The sequence below is a fragment of the Chrysoperla carnea genome, chromosome X (assembly GCF_905475395.1).
Source record: "Chrysoperla carnea chromosome X, inChrCarn1.1, whole genome shotgun sequence".
Taxonomy (NCBI): domain Eukaryota; kingdom Metazoa; phylum Arthropoda; class Insecta; order Neuroptera; family Chrysopidae; genus Chrysoperla; species Chrysoperla carnea.
The window spans coordinates 8,742,133-8,759,812 of NC_058342.1; positions in this window are offsets into that span (position 1 = coordinate 8,742,133).

The following is a 17,680-nucleotide window of genomic DNA, read 5'->3' on the forward strand; positions in this document are numbered from 1 at the left end:
ACATACCAAGATTGAAGAACATTCCCTTATCACATGATGTTGGCAAACTTGGCATAATTCCGCTGAAAACATTCCAGAAGAGCGCTAGCCTGGAAAGTGTAGTGGTCAAACGCATTAACGTACCCGAAGAAGTGGTTCACCCTCAACCATTAGATGTTCTCTGGTTTGTTGCAAAAAAACTAAACATCCCGCTGCCAGAATGGAAAGGGTACATGGCAACCATAACAACAGGGGATTTCAGTGAAAAAACTAAAGTTATAACCCTCCCCTTAATCAATGCGCCTCCAACAAACTATGACACGGTCTATACGGCCTTGCAATATGCTTGCGAGTTGATCCAGCTTACCCAGAAAGACAATGAAAGTAACCAACTAAGAGTAATCATCACCTTTGACCAGCCACTATACTGGAAGGCGCGGGAAATCATTGCTGCTGCACCTCTTGACTCTCAGATAACGAACTGTATAGTGCGCCTTGGTGGATTTCACTTACTGATGTCCTTTTTAGGCAGCATAGGCTACTTCATGGCTGGAAGTGGCCTAAAGGAACTGTTATGCACTACCCACGCTCCTCTATCTGTTGACAAAATGCTCCAGGGTCACGCGTTCGCTAGAGCAGTAAGAGGACATTTGCTTGCAACGACGGCATTGTCCAACAAAATACTGGACCAAATTATACTGACAGAAGAAGAGAAGTCTACTGTAACTGACATTTTGTCAGGTTTCCTTGATGAGCCACCTGCACTGAATGCCTTAAATAAAAACCCAATCATCAAAAAGTTGGCTGAGAAATTCGGTGATAAATTGGAACAGCTTAAAAACAATGGACCAACAGCTCAGCTATGGATCCAGTACTTCAACATGGTAAACCTAGTCAAGGAATATATACATGCAGAAAGATCTGGTAATTGGGATTCACACCTGAACTGTGTCAAAAAAATGATACCGTACTTTCATGCATCTGGACACTTTCCCTACGCAAAGTCCTGCCAGTTGTATATTCAAGATATGGAAAATCTACCATCAACAATGACTCCCGAAGAATACCACAAGTTTGCAGCCAGCGGGTATTTTACTATGCGACGCTCTGATCGCTTTTGGTCAGGCGTATGGTCAGATATGACAATTGAAACCACGTTGATGCGATCATTCAAAAGCCGAGGAGGCATAACTGGAGGCAGAGGTGTTTCACACAACGTACTCAGCAAATGGTTAGTTGGTATGAGTGCAACTCATGAGATATGCACTTCGCTTGAAGAGTTTTCTGGAGTCACATTCACTTCAAGTGAACAACACAAGGACATTGGACAGGCTCGCAAGAGTAAAGATGCAGAAGACATTGTCAAACTCAATCAGTGGTTTGATTCTCATCCTCCCTTCCCAGAAACCTCTCAAATCATGTCAATTTCGAGTGGAGTTGTCGGAGATACCACGATAACATGTTATGATGCTGTTCGAGTTGGTAAAAGGGCTATGAATTCAATAGTTGACTTGACATTTGCAGACGTAAAGTTATCGCGCAAGGATCGGGCATTGCCAATATCTTCTGTCAGCTCATCGATAAAAGTTCACGATGAAAGGGTAGTAGTTGACCCAACATTGCTCTTTCAGCGGATATGTATAAGCAAACGATCAGATGAGGATTTGATGACATATTTTGAGTATGAGTTGGCCCCATTTCCCTTAGCACTGTTCAACGAAAGTGGCATGAGAAAGACAAACAAATCAGTGCTGTACAACTTGTTTGAGCCAACCAAGAAAGATATTCTTCTGCCTCAAATGAACATTGTAGTCGATGGAGGATTTCTACTCCACAGAGTTATTTGGCCAAAAGATGCATCGGTTGTGACTATTTGTAATAGTTATATCACCTACGTCGACCACCATTATCCTGGGACTACTCGCACTGTGGTGTTTGATGGGTACGCAAACACAGCCAATAGCACTAAATCACAAGAACAAATGCGTCGTTACAGACTAAAAAGGTCAGCCGACATCAATTTGACATGGGACACACAAATACCTGGTAAACAGGAAGACTTTTTATCAAATCCTACCAACAAAACTAACTTCATCTCCTTACTGGAGATAAAGCTGCAGGAGAAAGGGATACATACTCTTCAGGCTACCGATGACGCTGACATCCTAATCGTGAAGACTGCTGTTGAACAATCCACTCACAACTCTGTGGCTGTCGTTGGTGAGGATGTAGACCTTGCTGTCCTGTTGATTGCTTCCACTCCTGCGACCCGAGATATCTTTATGCTGAAACCCGGACGAGGGAAAACCAAAACAATAGTACTGTCCACCCAAGAGATGCAACACCGTAGATTTGAACACATCCTGTTCCTTCATTCATTTACCGGATGCGACACAACTTCTGCTACTTTCAGGAGAAGCAAGGTGGGCTTCTTTAAATTGTACTTGGAGTCAGAAATCATCCAGCAAGCAGCAATGACATTTTCTAACCCCTCCTCTACTTACGACCAGGTTGAAAAGGCTGGGGAGATGTGCTTTCTGAAGTGGTATAAGGCGCCAAAAAAACAAACCTCTCTTAACCAGTACCGCTTCCAATCGTTTACGAGGTCAGTGGCAAATATGAAGCCTGAAATCAGCTCACTACCTCCAACAGAGAATGCAGCTAAACAGCACTCTCGGCGAACCTACCACCAAGTGCAGCAGTGGCTCGGTAATGAGCTGCCCCCTCAAGATTGGGGGTGGAAACGTGTAGGAGACACCCTGGTGGCAATTACAATGGAAAATCTACCAGCACCAGAGGTTCTTCTGAAAACTATATTTTGCCGCTGCACCAAGGATTGTGTAATTGGAAAATGTGGCTGCCGAAAAGCGATGCTCACCTGTTCTGTAGCGTGCCTCCACTGTCAAGGGAAGTGCCTGAACAGTGTGCCTGTTGACGATGAGGACGATGAAGACGATGTAGAGCCCATTCAGCAAGAGCCACCCGCTACTGAGCAAGAAGATGCCATGGAAGAACAATCATTGCCTGGGCCCTCAAGTTCAAAGAGGATGAAAATTTGATTACTTTTAAAGTTGAGAGTAAAACATTAGGAATATATTGAGAACAATGGGGTTTACAATTATTATTGTATTGGTGTAACGAAACTATCTGTAGAATAAAGTGTGAAATTTGTCATCATCATTATTTTTTCTACTTTATTTAATAACTTGCTTATAAGTGGCCATATATGTTATTAGATGAACGAACAAAGGTTGTGGGTTAAGAATATGATATACAAACTAATTTTCTGAAAATTGCAAAATGCTATACAAGTTTTAAAATAGCTGTAACTTTAGGCGGGTTGGACATTAATCAGCATATGTATATATATTCTAAAAGGGAATTTAAAAATCTACAACTTCTTTCCTATTCATACTTTTCGTTTATGAATAGGTTTAGACAATATGATGCAATGTTTATGAATATTTTGACGTAAATTGATTTTTTTTGTAAATTTCAACTTTTTCCGAGGGTATAGCTCGAAAACGGTTAGGAATTAGAAAAAAACATATGATATAAAAGTTTTAGATAATTTTAAGAACTCCATTTTATTATCTAAAAATATTTCTCCCCGATGCACCGTTTTCGAGATATAAGCGAAAAACCCAAAATTCGTACATTTAGCCCCCCCTCCTCCCCCCCGCTCATCACCTAGGAGTCAGGACTTTTGGTATGTTAACAACCTAAGCCCCCTGAACAGGTTTCTGAAGGAATCGTTTAGTTACCTGCTCACGCACTCTACACCTCATTCCTTGACTGGACTAACCAGCATCATCATCAGGTATTTTTTATGAACTTCTATATTCTTTGCTAGGCTTTATTCTTTAGTGTCACTTTATGTTTGATTTAATTACGTGGTACAAATTTTATCATCATTAAATATATATTACATGGAAATTATTCATTATAATAGTACTGTAACAACAGTTATATTAATGTGCAAATCAAGGTTTATTTATTGTTATTGACAAACATAAAAATAATTACGTAAAAATAAAAATTATTATTCATTATTAAATATGAATATCTCAATGGCTCTTTTTTTTTATAGAAATGTCATCGACAAACGTAGAAACAGTCACAGTAGCCCCTCCAATTGCTACTGAAGAAAGCGGAGCATCAACATCTGCTGAAGTGCCCGTTACTAAGACTAGCCATGCTGATAGGATCTGTGTGTTTTGGCGAAATAAATATAAACGGGTAAAAGGGCGATACCAACCTCTTCACTCGTCAGAGAAAGCAAGTTTGATGCAAGTTCTGAAAGAATTTGGCGAAGATAATGAATGGTATGATAAAGTTATCACAGATTCAAGCCCATTGATTTATTATCATAACAGCTGTCGAACAATTGCCATATATAATTTACAAGAACAAGCGAAGACAAAATCACCACCAAAGAAGACTTGGAAATATTTTCACAAACTGGCTTTTGATGAAATGGAAATTTTTATCAGCGAGGAAATAATTAATAAAAAAAGGACATTTTCATTTACATACTTATGTAAATATTACTTCGAATTATTACAAGGAATACTCAAAGAAAATGATGAAGATGTTGATGTTAATTTTAGTATCCAGCGGTTTGAAGCTAAATTGTTACAAAATTTTGATGAAATTACAATCATCAAGAGGGACAGAAAAAAATATGTAACATTGAAGGATTCTGCTGTTGATACAAAATTGTGTGAACTGTTGGAAGATGCAGAGGTATTGCAAAGAGCAGCATCAATTCTACGAAAAACTATTTTAAAAATAACAAAGAAAGAATTACCAGAAAACATAACAACTGCTGATTTGTTAAATGGCGAATGTGAAATACCTAAGCAATTACTTGATTTTTATTGTCTGCTTCTGGGTGGTCATAAACGACGTCGGAGAATAAGTGAAGGTTGTATAAGGAAAACTAATTCATTGGCAGAAGATTTGATTTATAATGTCACTAATGGGTCTGTCAAAACCAAAAAACACATCACTTTGGGCATGACATTGAAGAGTTTAACGAACAGCAGGAAGATCGTAGAAATTATAAATAAATATGGTCATTGTTGTAGTTATCATGTTATTGAAGAATTGGAAACTGCAGCAACAACTACGTTATTGAACCGTTCTAAAATTTGTCCAAATGAAATTTGTAAAAGACAAGATTTATTCACAGGAGTAGGCTTCGACAACTTCGATCGTTATGTTGATACTGCTACTGGTAAAGATACCCTACATGATACGGTAGGCATAATCTATCAAACAGTTATAGAAAATGAGGAATCAACAGAGGAAACTTCTGAGCAACTCCAAAATCCTTCTGAACATGATGTGTGCACAGGCGAGCTATCCGTTTCATGTGTTCATGCAGGACATAAAAGAAGAAGAACTCTTGATGCTATCATCCCAGAGTTAGTCCCATATTCAAAAAAACCGAAGATGAATGATGAATTATTGTCTTTATCTGACAATTTAAGAAATGAAGCAATACCAGCTTCACTAGAAATAATTTATCAGCAAAAGTTTCTGTGGATGCTTTGCCATGCTCTAAAAATTAAAAAACATCGATGTGGGTTGGGTTCCATCATAATTTAAACAAAGATTTTCATAATAACAAAGAAAAAATTTGTTATCTTACACCAATAAACGAATCACCAACAAATATACCAGTTGTAATAGAAACTATGAAACAAAGTCAAAGTATTGCTGCAGAAATTGGACAACCTTGCATTAATGTAACATATGATCTAGCTATAGCAAAAATTGCTATGCAGGTACAGTCTACAGAAAAACCAGTTTATGATAATTTATTTATCCATTTAGGACCGTTCCACATCATGTTAGCATTGTTTAGAGCAATTGGAAAATTTATTGACGACAGTGGAATAATGAATGTAGCTGTCGAAAGTGAAATTATCGCAAATGGTTGAGTAGATGGATTTTTGAAAGGAAAATATTTTAATCGATGTAAGCGGCTGCATCCATTAATGGCACTAGGACTAGAAATATTATGTTTTAAATCTTTCATAGAAAAAGAAGATATAAGTATTGATGAAGATGTTTACAATAATCTCTCTACATTTATCGATGGTAATGAACCGTTTGTGAACGTCATAGAAAATGAAGCAATATCAACATTGATGACTCGATACCAATATCACAAAGAACAATGTAGAAAAGGAGCTTTTGGTAAAACGCCTCAATTTTATGTTATTTATATGGATCTTGTTCATCACTATCAGTTACTGAGTCGAAGCATAAGGACTGGAGACTTTTCATTGTACAAATATATTTTGTCAAAAATAGCAAATATATTTTTTATGACAAATCAGCCTAATTATTCACGATGGTTGATAAAATACCATGATAATTTGTTAAAAGTTGGTCTTACACATCCATCAATTGAAAAATTTATCAAAGATGGATATCTTGGAATCAAACGCACTGATAAATCTTTCTCTAGACAGCCAACAGATCTAGTACTTGAACAAACTATTAATGCCGACGCGGGAAAAAGATTAACTGGTGTAATACAGTTCACACATTCTATTTCCGCTCGTCAGCGATGGGCTAGAAGTCACGACATAAGAACAACAATCATATCTCACACTCTGGACATTACTGGTTTACGAAGAAAAAATGATGTATCAGCAGACCTGGAAGAACATGCAATTAAAAGAGATTCAGCACAGTTGTGGAAGTTTGATACCTTTGAGAAATTTCTAAATCCATTTATGTTGGATCTAAACAAAGATTGTCTGTATAACATCGGTAATGGCACAGTAGCTTCGATCGCAGTACAGGATTACTTATTGAATTTTATAGAATCTGGAGAAAGATTGAAAGAGAATTTTATAACTGAATGTTCACAGAATGGGAAAAGATTTGAAGAAAGAATTGCACAAGTAAAAATTATGAATTTTGCCTCTGAGAAAAAAAAGAAAAAAATCAAAGTTGGTGATAAGGTTCATGAAATCCGTGTGAACGTGATTTCTTTGGTCGCCTATTAGCTCTGTCAATACAACATAACATCGATTTGGAAAAGACGTTATCATACCCCATTACAACTGTTCCATTGTCATTGTGTCATGAAGATGGTACAATATATAAAACTCAGAAATCAGCAATGGTTGAAATTTTAAAAGCAAATGTCAACTGTGAAGACGTACCAAGACGTTTTGATGTTGTCATTTTTGATGGATTCTTCTTACTGCATACATTCAAAAATATCCCCAAAACATTTGGTGGTATTTCCAAAAAAGTTATGTCACTACTAACAGCTACACATGCCTCACGAGTAGATATCATTTTCGACCAATACTTTTCGCCGTCAATTAAAGATTATGAACGAGCCAAACGACAAGAAGTACGGAACATAAATTATTTCATTACCGGACCAGAACAAGTTCGACAAGTTGATTTTATGAAAGAACTTCGTAACATACAATTTAAAGAAGCTTTCGTAGATTTTTTAATTACACATTGGAGCACAAATGAAATGATAGAGTTTATCGGGAATACCACAGTGAACTTAAATTACAAACAATGCCACACTTATAGTGTCCATAATAACTCTGTGATTGTCGATATAAATGATGATTTATCGTGTCAACATAATGAAGAGGCTGATACGAAAATAATATACCCTACATGCCAAATGGATGAAGATGTTTCAGACGTATTAATAAAAAAATGTGACACAGACATTTTAATATTACTGCTCGGAAACATGGACCATCTCCACAATAATAATTTAAAAATCTATATGGAATATGGCACTAATAATTGTAAAAAATCGATAAATATTTCTGAACTATATACAAAATTGGGACCTTCTATATGCCAAAGCTTATCTGGATTTCATGCATTAACCGGTTGCGATTTCAATCCGTCTTTTTCAAGAAGAGGTAAAAAAAACCATTCCAAATATTGCAAAAATCGAGTGTATATCAGAAAGCATTCAAAGAATTAGGAAACGCAGAAATAGTACAGAAAAAAGAAAAAATTTTCCCGATACTAGAGAAATTTGTATGCCAAATGTATGGTTTGAAGCCTTCAAAATTAAATAATGCACGATATGAAAAGTTCCTTGCTACGTACAACACGACTAATCCTAAAGTGTTTATGAAAAAAGTAGTAAGCTATGATTCATCGAATTTACCACCCTGCCAACGTGAACTACATCAACAATTGTTGAGAACTGCCTACATTACAAATATATGGCAAAATTGTCATTTAAAAGAACCAACAATTCTTACACCTGAAAATAACGGTTGGAACTTAATTGATAATCGTTACGATTTTAATTGGTTTGAGGGGAATACGGTTCCATCTTCTATATACGACATACTTTTACAAGAACCTGCTGATACTGCCACAGCACAATCGACTGAAACTGAGGAATGCATTTCAGGTAACATACAACTATTTTATTCATTTAATATGCAGTCCTATGTATTGAGCTTGATATTTAATTCTCAACAACCACATTGATTCATTAAAATATTTTTTTTTACTATTTTCTGATGAGGAAAACATTGTTGAAGAATCAGATGATGATGAAAACAGTGATAGCGAAATTTCGGATGATGTATAATAAAATACATTACATTTACTGTATGCGTTCATGTAACATTTCTTATTTGCACGCCCTTAGCAGCTGTCCTCTCGCCTGTCAAGGTCTTATGCTGTTCAAAACCGCCTGGCATTGTACATACTTACTCTAAGAAGTCTATTTGAAAACATATAAAAATTTCAAGTATACAGGATAAAGTTTATTTTACCTCATCAACTGTGCGTTTTCTAATTGACCTGTCGTATACTTCTGCTTATTGTAATCGCCTGTCAATTTTTTTTTAAGATGTACAATAAATAAACTTTATTCTATTAAATTTTCAAACTAACAGGAACAAGTTTTGAAACCCCATTTACTTAACAGTTCGAAAAATAAAGGGGCTGATGACGTGCCAGGTCATGGCTATTGCTCTTAGCATGCCATAAATCGTCAGTATAAAAATTTCTAACCTTACAGGGAGACCGTTACTCCCAGGGTTCACTAGCTCTTGGACTATAAGTATAAAATAGTTGATAATGCAAAGTGTTTTTTTACAATCCTATTTTACATTTGTTTTTGAAGATAATTTTTTTTTTTTTTTTTTTTTTTTTTGATTTTATTATTTATTCTTTTTTTTATGTTTTGTTATTTTGTTATAAAATTTACAATTTGTTAATGCATGTAACGAGTAATTATATGTATTGATAAGTAAAAGTCAAATAAATATAAATCTAAGCTAATCTAATATCAAAGGAAACTGATCGAATCAAGAAGAAACGATGTCCATAATATCGAATAATTCTGTTTTAAAACAGTTCTGATAGAAGAGGCAATCTGCGGCGAATGATGGAGTTGGGGCAATGTAATGTATCTACACGTATTTTTTGAAAATGGTGAACGTCAGTTTTAGTTAGGTTTTCCGTCAAAACAATTTAAAAGATTATGTTTCTGATTTAAGAATTGTGAAACATTTTGGGCTAGATATTTTATAAACAGAAATTTGATCCAAAAATTATCCATGATTGATAGTAAACCAGAAAAGCATTGTCCCCCCAAAATTCTTGTCTATAGTTTTCCACAAGGTTAAATCCGAAACTGATAAATGCACTTAAGATTTCTCCATTCCTCGGCCTCTAACAGCACGCAGTTTTCAGCCGAGAATAAATATTTTTTATGTTGCTAGCTTCATTCCTCCGATAAGAATCTAAAGAAAAATTGTGAGACAAAATTTTGGAATTCGATAAATAATTTACAATCTTAATAATAAAAAGTAACTATTCAAAAAATGAACAAAATGAAATTTTTATTTACGTTTTTTAACATACATTTACATTATAATCAAATTTTCACACGAACGTACTAACATATTAGGGGGGTAGCAATGTAAGTGCATATTTTTTCCTGATTTTATTGAATATATTTCACTAGGTTGGAAATAAAACAAAATTTGTTTTATATGCTTACGTATTCGAAAATAATCATACAATTAAATCTAAATCAATATCTAAACTCTAACAATAGATGGATTCAAAATTCTGATCAAATAAACCACTGAAAACTTTATTAGACGCGTCGAGCGATTTCTGGTAGAGTAAAAACTAATGAGTAAAAAAAACCAGTTATTCTAAAGTTCAGTATTTCACATTTGAAATGATTACTAATTTGTTTTCTGAGGCATTGAATTGTTCCCTTTTTTAGTCAAATTGTTTCGGAAAATATAGAAACTGTATAGAAGGTCAACTAGGATAGATGCGAGTATGATATAAATCCATTTCATGATCCAAAGAACACTGAGATATACACTGAAAAAAAATTACTAATATCAACCAATATGAGGTTATCTCAACCTCATCGCGAGAGAAAATGTGGCAAATGGAACCACGAATGTGATACAACTACCGTAAGGGGTTAAGTGGTGAAGTTGTTGGCCCAAGCGCAGAGTTGTTTTTATTAAAGTAATATACCGTCTAACAAATTCCAAATATTGTTGTTTTGAAATGCAACATAGTTTTATACAATCTTTTTTTGATTTGTTCTACCACTTATAAATAAAACAAAATACTGATGTGATTGACACAACATGAGCTGGTTTATTGGGTTTATTTAAAAAAAAAAATCTGCATTCCAATTGAGGGTGCCCGGATGTCCTAGAGGTGGCTGCTGAGTTATCCTCGAAAGGCTATAGGGTCTCATTGGATGCTCTTGTCGTTGGTTCGCTCGGATTTTGGCTAGCCCAGAACTATAAGGTCGCGAAATTTTTGGAAATATCTTCAAAATATACGCAGAATATGGCACGGTTCATGGCGTCAGACATGATCCGCTGGTCACGTGACATCTATATAGAACATGTAACCGGACAGAGACAGTACCACGATCAGCCTCTGTAACCCTGCACACAGGTATGGATGACCTGAACACCTGAGCCGTCCCTCCCCACCACCATCTTTGATATTATTAAGTGCTTTTGATATGTGTGTGCTGTTATTTTTTTGATTTATTTTTATGACTGTGATATATGACACTTTTATTTCTCTGATTTTGAAAAACTCTTTTAATTATTTATTGTGTTATCTTTTAAATGTGTAGTCCAATTTAATTTATCTGTTTTTAACAATTTTAACCTGTTTTTATTCCTATTTATATTTTTGTTAACTACACTTTGTTCGATTATCTAAATTTCTACTTGTATATTTTATCTTTTGTATCTTTTAAAGATTATTAAAATAAACGCTTTAATCTTAACTGGACCGCTGTACCAACTGGGCTACCGATGTAACAACAATTTTAATGTAGTTGACACAACCTCAGATTCACTAGGCATGACAGTTATGTGTTCGTAGTAACCAAATTTACACGATTGTATATTCTAACTAAGTACAATTTTACTTTCCATCTTTAAAATGCATGACTTTAAAATAAATTTAATATTTTTCATAGAAGTAATGATTTTGTTTATTTAACTACAGTGAATTTGTATTAATGAATTCATATTTTAAATTCAATGCCATTCTATTATAGATACAAATATTTAGCTGTACTTGTTCCAATCGTTAGGAAATTGTTTGAACGTATTTTTACTTTATTTATTTCAATATGAAACGGCCAACTTCGGGATGAGATTGTCATTATTTAATTTTTTTTCCCCGTGTATATATGAATATAGGGGGAAGTGGGGCACCTTCATACACTGCATATATCTGAAGTTAGGTGCACATCAACAGAGTGACTTATGCGTGTGTGTGTAGCTTACCTATGTGTACGGTAGTGGACGGAGTTTGACAGTAGTCGGCGGGAGACACGCGGCGTTGTGACACTGAACGTGATTCGGCCAGGCGTAAGTAAATTTATAACCTCACTTGTAACGTCTTTTGTTATTAACACCTACACTTTAGACTGTCCAATTCTATTTTATTTCAAAGATGATAGGGCCAAGATTGTGAGTTGATCTGTGAATAATTCAATATATGGTAGGTTTTTTTTTAACAATATTTTGATTTCATTTTCTTGTTATGGGGCAGGTTCATACAGTAGTATACGGGGCACATTCATACTGTATGAATGTGCCCTATTTTATTATTTTAGCCAATACAATTTAAGCAATGCTATAATTTGGTTTTTCAGAACGATAATGGTCAGAAATTACAAGAAAAAAGAAACTCGGAGTAAAGAGGTGGACGAACAAGCAATGACAAAAGCTATCGATGAAGTTTTAAAGAACAACCTCTCTATCCGAAAATCGGCAGTCATGTACGCGGTTAATGCAGCAACATTACAAAGCCGTATCAAAAAAATACGCAAAATACAAAACCTTGATAGCGAAATTCGTATATTTGGGTCCAAATTTGCATCGCAGCAGGTTTTCACTATAACTGAAGAGAATGTTTTGAATAAATATATCTTAGATTGTTCTAAGATGCACTATGGCCTGACATGTGAACAAGTAAAAAAACTTGCATACGAATTTGCTAAGGCCAATGAGATTAAATACCCTGAAAGCTGGAATAATAATAAGCAAGCGGGAGCAGACTGGTTAGCAAGTTTCCGTAAACGCCATACAAATATAAGTTTGCGTAAACCGGAAAACACAAGTGCTGCCAGATCATTCGGTTTCAACAAAACGGCAGTGAACGATTTTTTTCAGAATCTGGAAAATATATACCGCAAATACAATTTTACTGCCGATCGGATTTTCAACTACGACGAATCTGGTATCTCAACTGTTATGACCACACCTAAAATTTTTGCGGATAAAAGTCAAAAACAGGTTGGCCAAATAGTGTCTGCAGAGAGAGGAGAGCTGGTCACATTTGGTGGTATTATATCAGCAAGTGGAAATACCATACCGCCCTTATTCATCTTCCCTCGCGTACATTTTAAGGATCACTTTATAGGAGGTGCTCCAGAAGGATCTTTGGGTGTAGCCACGAGAAGTGGTTGGATAAACTCAAGCATTTTTGTTGATGTCTTAAAGCACATACAGAAACACACCTTGTGTTCAAAAGACAACCCAATTTTGCTTATTTTTGACAACCATGAGAGTCATATATCGATTGATGCAATCCACTACTGCCGTGACAATGGGATTGTATGTCTCTCTTTTCCACCACACACAACTCATCGTCTCCAACCATTAGATGTTGGCGTATTTGGACCATTAAAGTCGAAATTAAAAACGGCTTTCAATGACTGGCACGTTTCTCACCCAGGAAAGACATTAAATATTTATAACATCCACAAACTGACCAAGCTACCTTATTTAGAATCATTTAGTTTGAGAAATATAACCAGCGCTTATGAAAAGACCGGAATATGGCCTTTCAATAAGTTAATTTTCAATGACGAAGATTTTGCGCCGGTACAGGTGTATCATTCAAATCCTGTAACAAATTCCAACGAAAGCGCAGGTGGTGAAGAGCTTGCTACAGTAGGTGTTGAACTTAGAAATATTTCTGCTCAAACACCTCCGACTTTGTCCAAAACTGTCTCGCCTTCATTGCTTTCACAACAAATAGATTACGACAATCCTGCACCACCGACAGTGATAGATTATGACAATACTGAACCATCTACTTCGAAAGTATTGAAGACGCCGGAAATGATAAGACCCTATCCGAAAGTTCAGAGACGCACACAAACAAAGAAAGGTAGATCACTTGGCAAATCAAGAATTTATACAGACACGCCCGAGAAGAATAGAATTGAAGAATTGGAGAAAAATAAACATGAGAAGAGATTAGAAAAAGAACGGAAAAGTAAAGCAAGAGAAATAAAGAGAGCGTTGAGTTTACTGAATGACGATGGTGTTAAAAGGAGTAAACCGAAAAGAAATAAAACCAAAGAGATCGAACTAACTTGTAGTGACAGTGAAACAGATATCAGTCTGCGAGAAAGTTCTGCTTCACCTTTTGACATGCTTGAAGAAAGCGAAAATGATCATGAAGAGCCCATTGACCCTGAAAATGTCAAAGATGGTGCCTTTGTACTAGTCAAATTTGAAAAAAAGAAGACCATTATTTACTATGTCGGACAAATCGTCAAACACTACAGCTTGACAGAAGTAATGGTGTCGTTTTTGAGGAAGAAACCAGGTTCTTCTATGAATTTTGTCTTTCCAAATGTTAAAGATGAAGGGACAGTAGATCTATCAGATGTCGTTTTGATATTACCGGATCCTAAATCAGCTAAAACAGCTAGGACCGCTAACATTTTAAGTTTCAACAAAGATCTCTCTATTTATAACGTACAATAATGATAATATTATAGTAAAGATAATTATCTTGAAGTTAATTAGTCACTTAGGATCTCTCATGTTGGTTGTGATAGTTTTTGAAATTGTTGATTATTGATAGTACAAAATAAGAAGTATAAGCACAAGACTAAGATATTAATATAGTAATGGAAATAATCCGAAAGACTGACGACTGATAGATTAATTTAGTTCCATTGGTGATAGAAAAGAAAACCTAACTATAATTATGTTATCCTTTTTTTAATGTATATTCATGTAAACGTGATGCCCTTTGTTTTGATACTTTGATTTTAATAAATAAATAAATATTTTAAGCACAATATGTTTATTTTTTACATGTATGAATCTGCCCCATAGCCTGTATGAAAGTGCCCCGCATGTGGGGCACATTCATACATTTCTGTTTTTTTTTTTTAATTTGTCATAAAAATTCGTACAAGTGTATTTATACTAATGTTATGTTTTTATTATTAAGTCAGATAGTTCGACTATTGATTTCTGAGGAATTGATACAGATATTGATACCAGAAAGAATTCTATAAGGTCAAATATAAAAACCGTATGAAGGTACCCCACCTTCCCCTATATGAAAAATTAGGAGGCTCGAAATTCATTTTAAAGGCATGGTTTCTCGAACGAAAATTATGAGAATATTACAACGAACACCGTCAGGGGGTACGCCCAAAATGATCAGTTTAACATAAATTCCAAAAATGGATTCCTCGACTCTAAAACCCCCCGGACACACATTTGACTAGACAAAAAAAAATGTGCTTCTATCTTTTTCATACAACATCTGAGTCACTTGGGAAAAATCTACCTTCAAAAATTGGGAGTCTTGAAATTCATTTTAGAGGTATGGCTTCTTGGCCAAAAATTCTAACTAAATACCATGTTTTTAAATCTTTGCACATCTGCAAGGCTCTAACCTGATTTAGAGATTTAAAAATTTGCATAATACCTGTAAACACTTGTAAACTCAGTCGAAACGAAGTCAGGGAGTTAAAAATATGTACTGAATTGAGATCATGTTAAAGATATACCTTTTGTTGGTGTCAACTCTCCAGGTCTCCGTCCTTGTTGTAAACATTTAATTTTTTCAATAACATGAAAGGACAAAAATCTCACTTAAATAAAAAAACATCTAATAAGAAACACTACATGATGGGGAAGGATGTTTATTAGTTTCTCACGAGTGTTTTTATTTTTGACGACTTTAACATTTGATAATACTCCTCTAAAATACAGACCTTTCGAACTGATTGAAAAAAAATTTAGAAACTGATGTTCATAAAGTAGTCTAAACAGTCCATTTTTATCAGTTGTTGGCACAATAATTAAACTAGAGATAGAAAAAAGAGTAAAGATTAAAAAAAATTATTTTTTTAAAGTTCTGTATATTTGTCTAATTACTTAAGAACAGTGATCATAATTATGTAAATAAAAATGGAACAATTAGGACTAAAAAACAGGGTTATATCGATAAATTGACTGGACTCTAGAGATAACTAAAAAGAGTGTTGCAATTCGCTGGGTGCGTGACCCCAGCGCCATCTAACGATACAACTTACGGTGGCTCTTTTGAGAAAATAAACATGTATTGGATGTCAAATAGCTATTGAAAAAATTTTAGTGCATACTGATGCAGATTTGAATCACATAACAAAACATTAAATAAATATGGGTTTCAAACCAATTCTGAAGGTAATTATATAAAATAATATTTTTTAAAGTGTCCAGATGTCATTACGCACATCAATTTGACAATAACGTTCAAATTTGAACTTGTTTCTTAACTTGTTTATAGCTGTTTTGTTATACGAAGTTACTGGTGATATTGTGCGAAAACCTTTTTGTTGAAGAAGTGGTTTTTTGTAAATATTTGAAATGTAAGTAATAATTATTTTATAAAATAATATCTAAATTATCATTTTATATAAAAATAAAAACGATTTATTTGAAATATTCTATATTTGAAGCCAATTGAGTCTGCGATGCATATTTGCATCACCATGCATTCTCTTCAAATTATATCTCTCCTGCATGGTGATGCAAATATGCATCAATATTATTATTTGTAATAAATTTATTGGTTTTGGCCATTCTAGCAAATAATTTAGAAGCAATTTTTAATAATGGAAACCAACAAAGGCTTGTCCAACAAAGAATTGGAAAGTATTTTGGAAAATTGGCAAGATTGCAGCGAAGATGAATTTGAATACGACGATTTGAATTAGTAGTCAATAACTCTTGCGATAATGATGAATTGATCGATGCTGAGGAAGGTCCGGGGTGTTCTGGAGAAGCGCCAAATACACTTGGTGATCAAAACGTCGAAAAGAAAATTATGATGAAAAATCTAAGAATGGTACCAAAAGATATTTTGGAAAAAAAATAATTTGTCCCCCAATGCGGAAGATATAGAATTTAGAGGAAGTGAAAAATTATCCGAAGAAATTCTAAATTTGTCGACACCATATTCTTTTTTTAATTATTTTTTTTTTTGACGAAGTTATTATTGACAATATTGTTGTCGAAACTCAAACATATGCTTGCCAAAAAAATATTTCGAAGCCATTTATAGTCACAAAGAATGACATAAGAAAATTTTTAGGCATTTCAATTCTAACATCTATTGTGCAATTGCCCAATGTTAGAAATTATTGGTCAGAAATAGTAGGAAATATTTTGATACAGAATACCATGACCTGTAATCAATACGAAAAAATTAGGGAGTACTTACATTTTATTGATAATTCAAAATTACAAGCAACTAATAAAGATCGCTTGTATAAGATCCGTCCACTTATTGATGTATTAATTAAAAATTTTCAAAAAGTAAATTTTGAAGAACGCCTATCAGCAGACGAGCAAATATGTGCTACAAAAGCCAGAAGCTATTTGAAACAATATTTGCTCGTAAAACCTCATAAATGGGGGTACAAATTATTTGTTTTATCGAGTGTATCCGGGTATACTTACAATTTCGAAATTTATACTGGACAAGAAAATAATGAAGAAGAAAGATTGGCCTCTGAGGTAGATTTAGGTGCAAGTGCTAATGTCATTATTTGTCACGAAATGTACCAGCAGGGTTAAATCACAAATTATATTGTGATAACTATTATACGTCAGTTCCTCTGGTGGTTGAGCTGGCAAAGAAGCAAATCTTGTTTGTTGGCACAGTACGCCGGAATATAATAAAAAACTGTAAGCTCCCTAACGAAAAACAAATGAAAAACGAACAACGTGGATCTTCCCAGGAATTTACGACTAGAATTGATGATGTGGACATTGCGTCATTGGTGTGGAAGGATAATAAGTTAGTAACATTTATTTCTACATATGCCGGTCAAATGCCAATGCAAAGTGCACAAAGA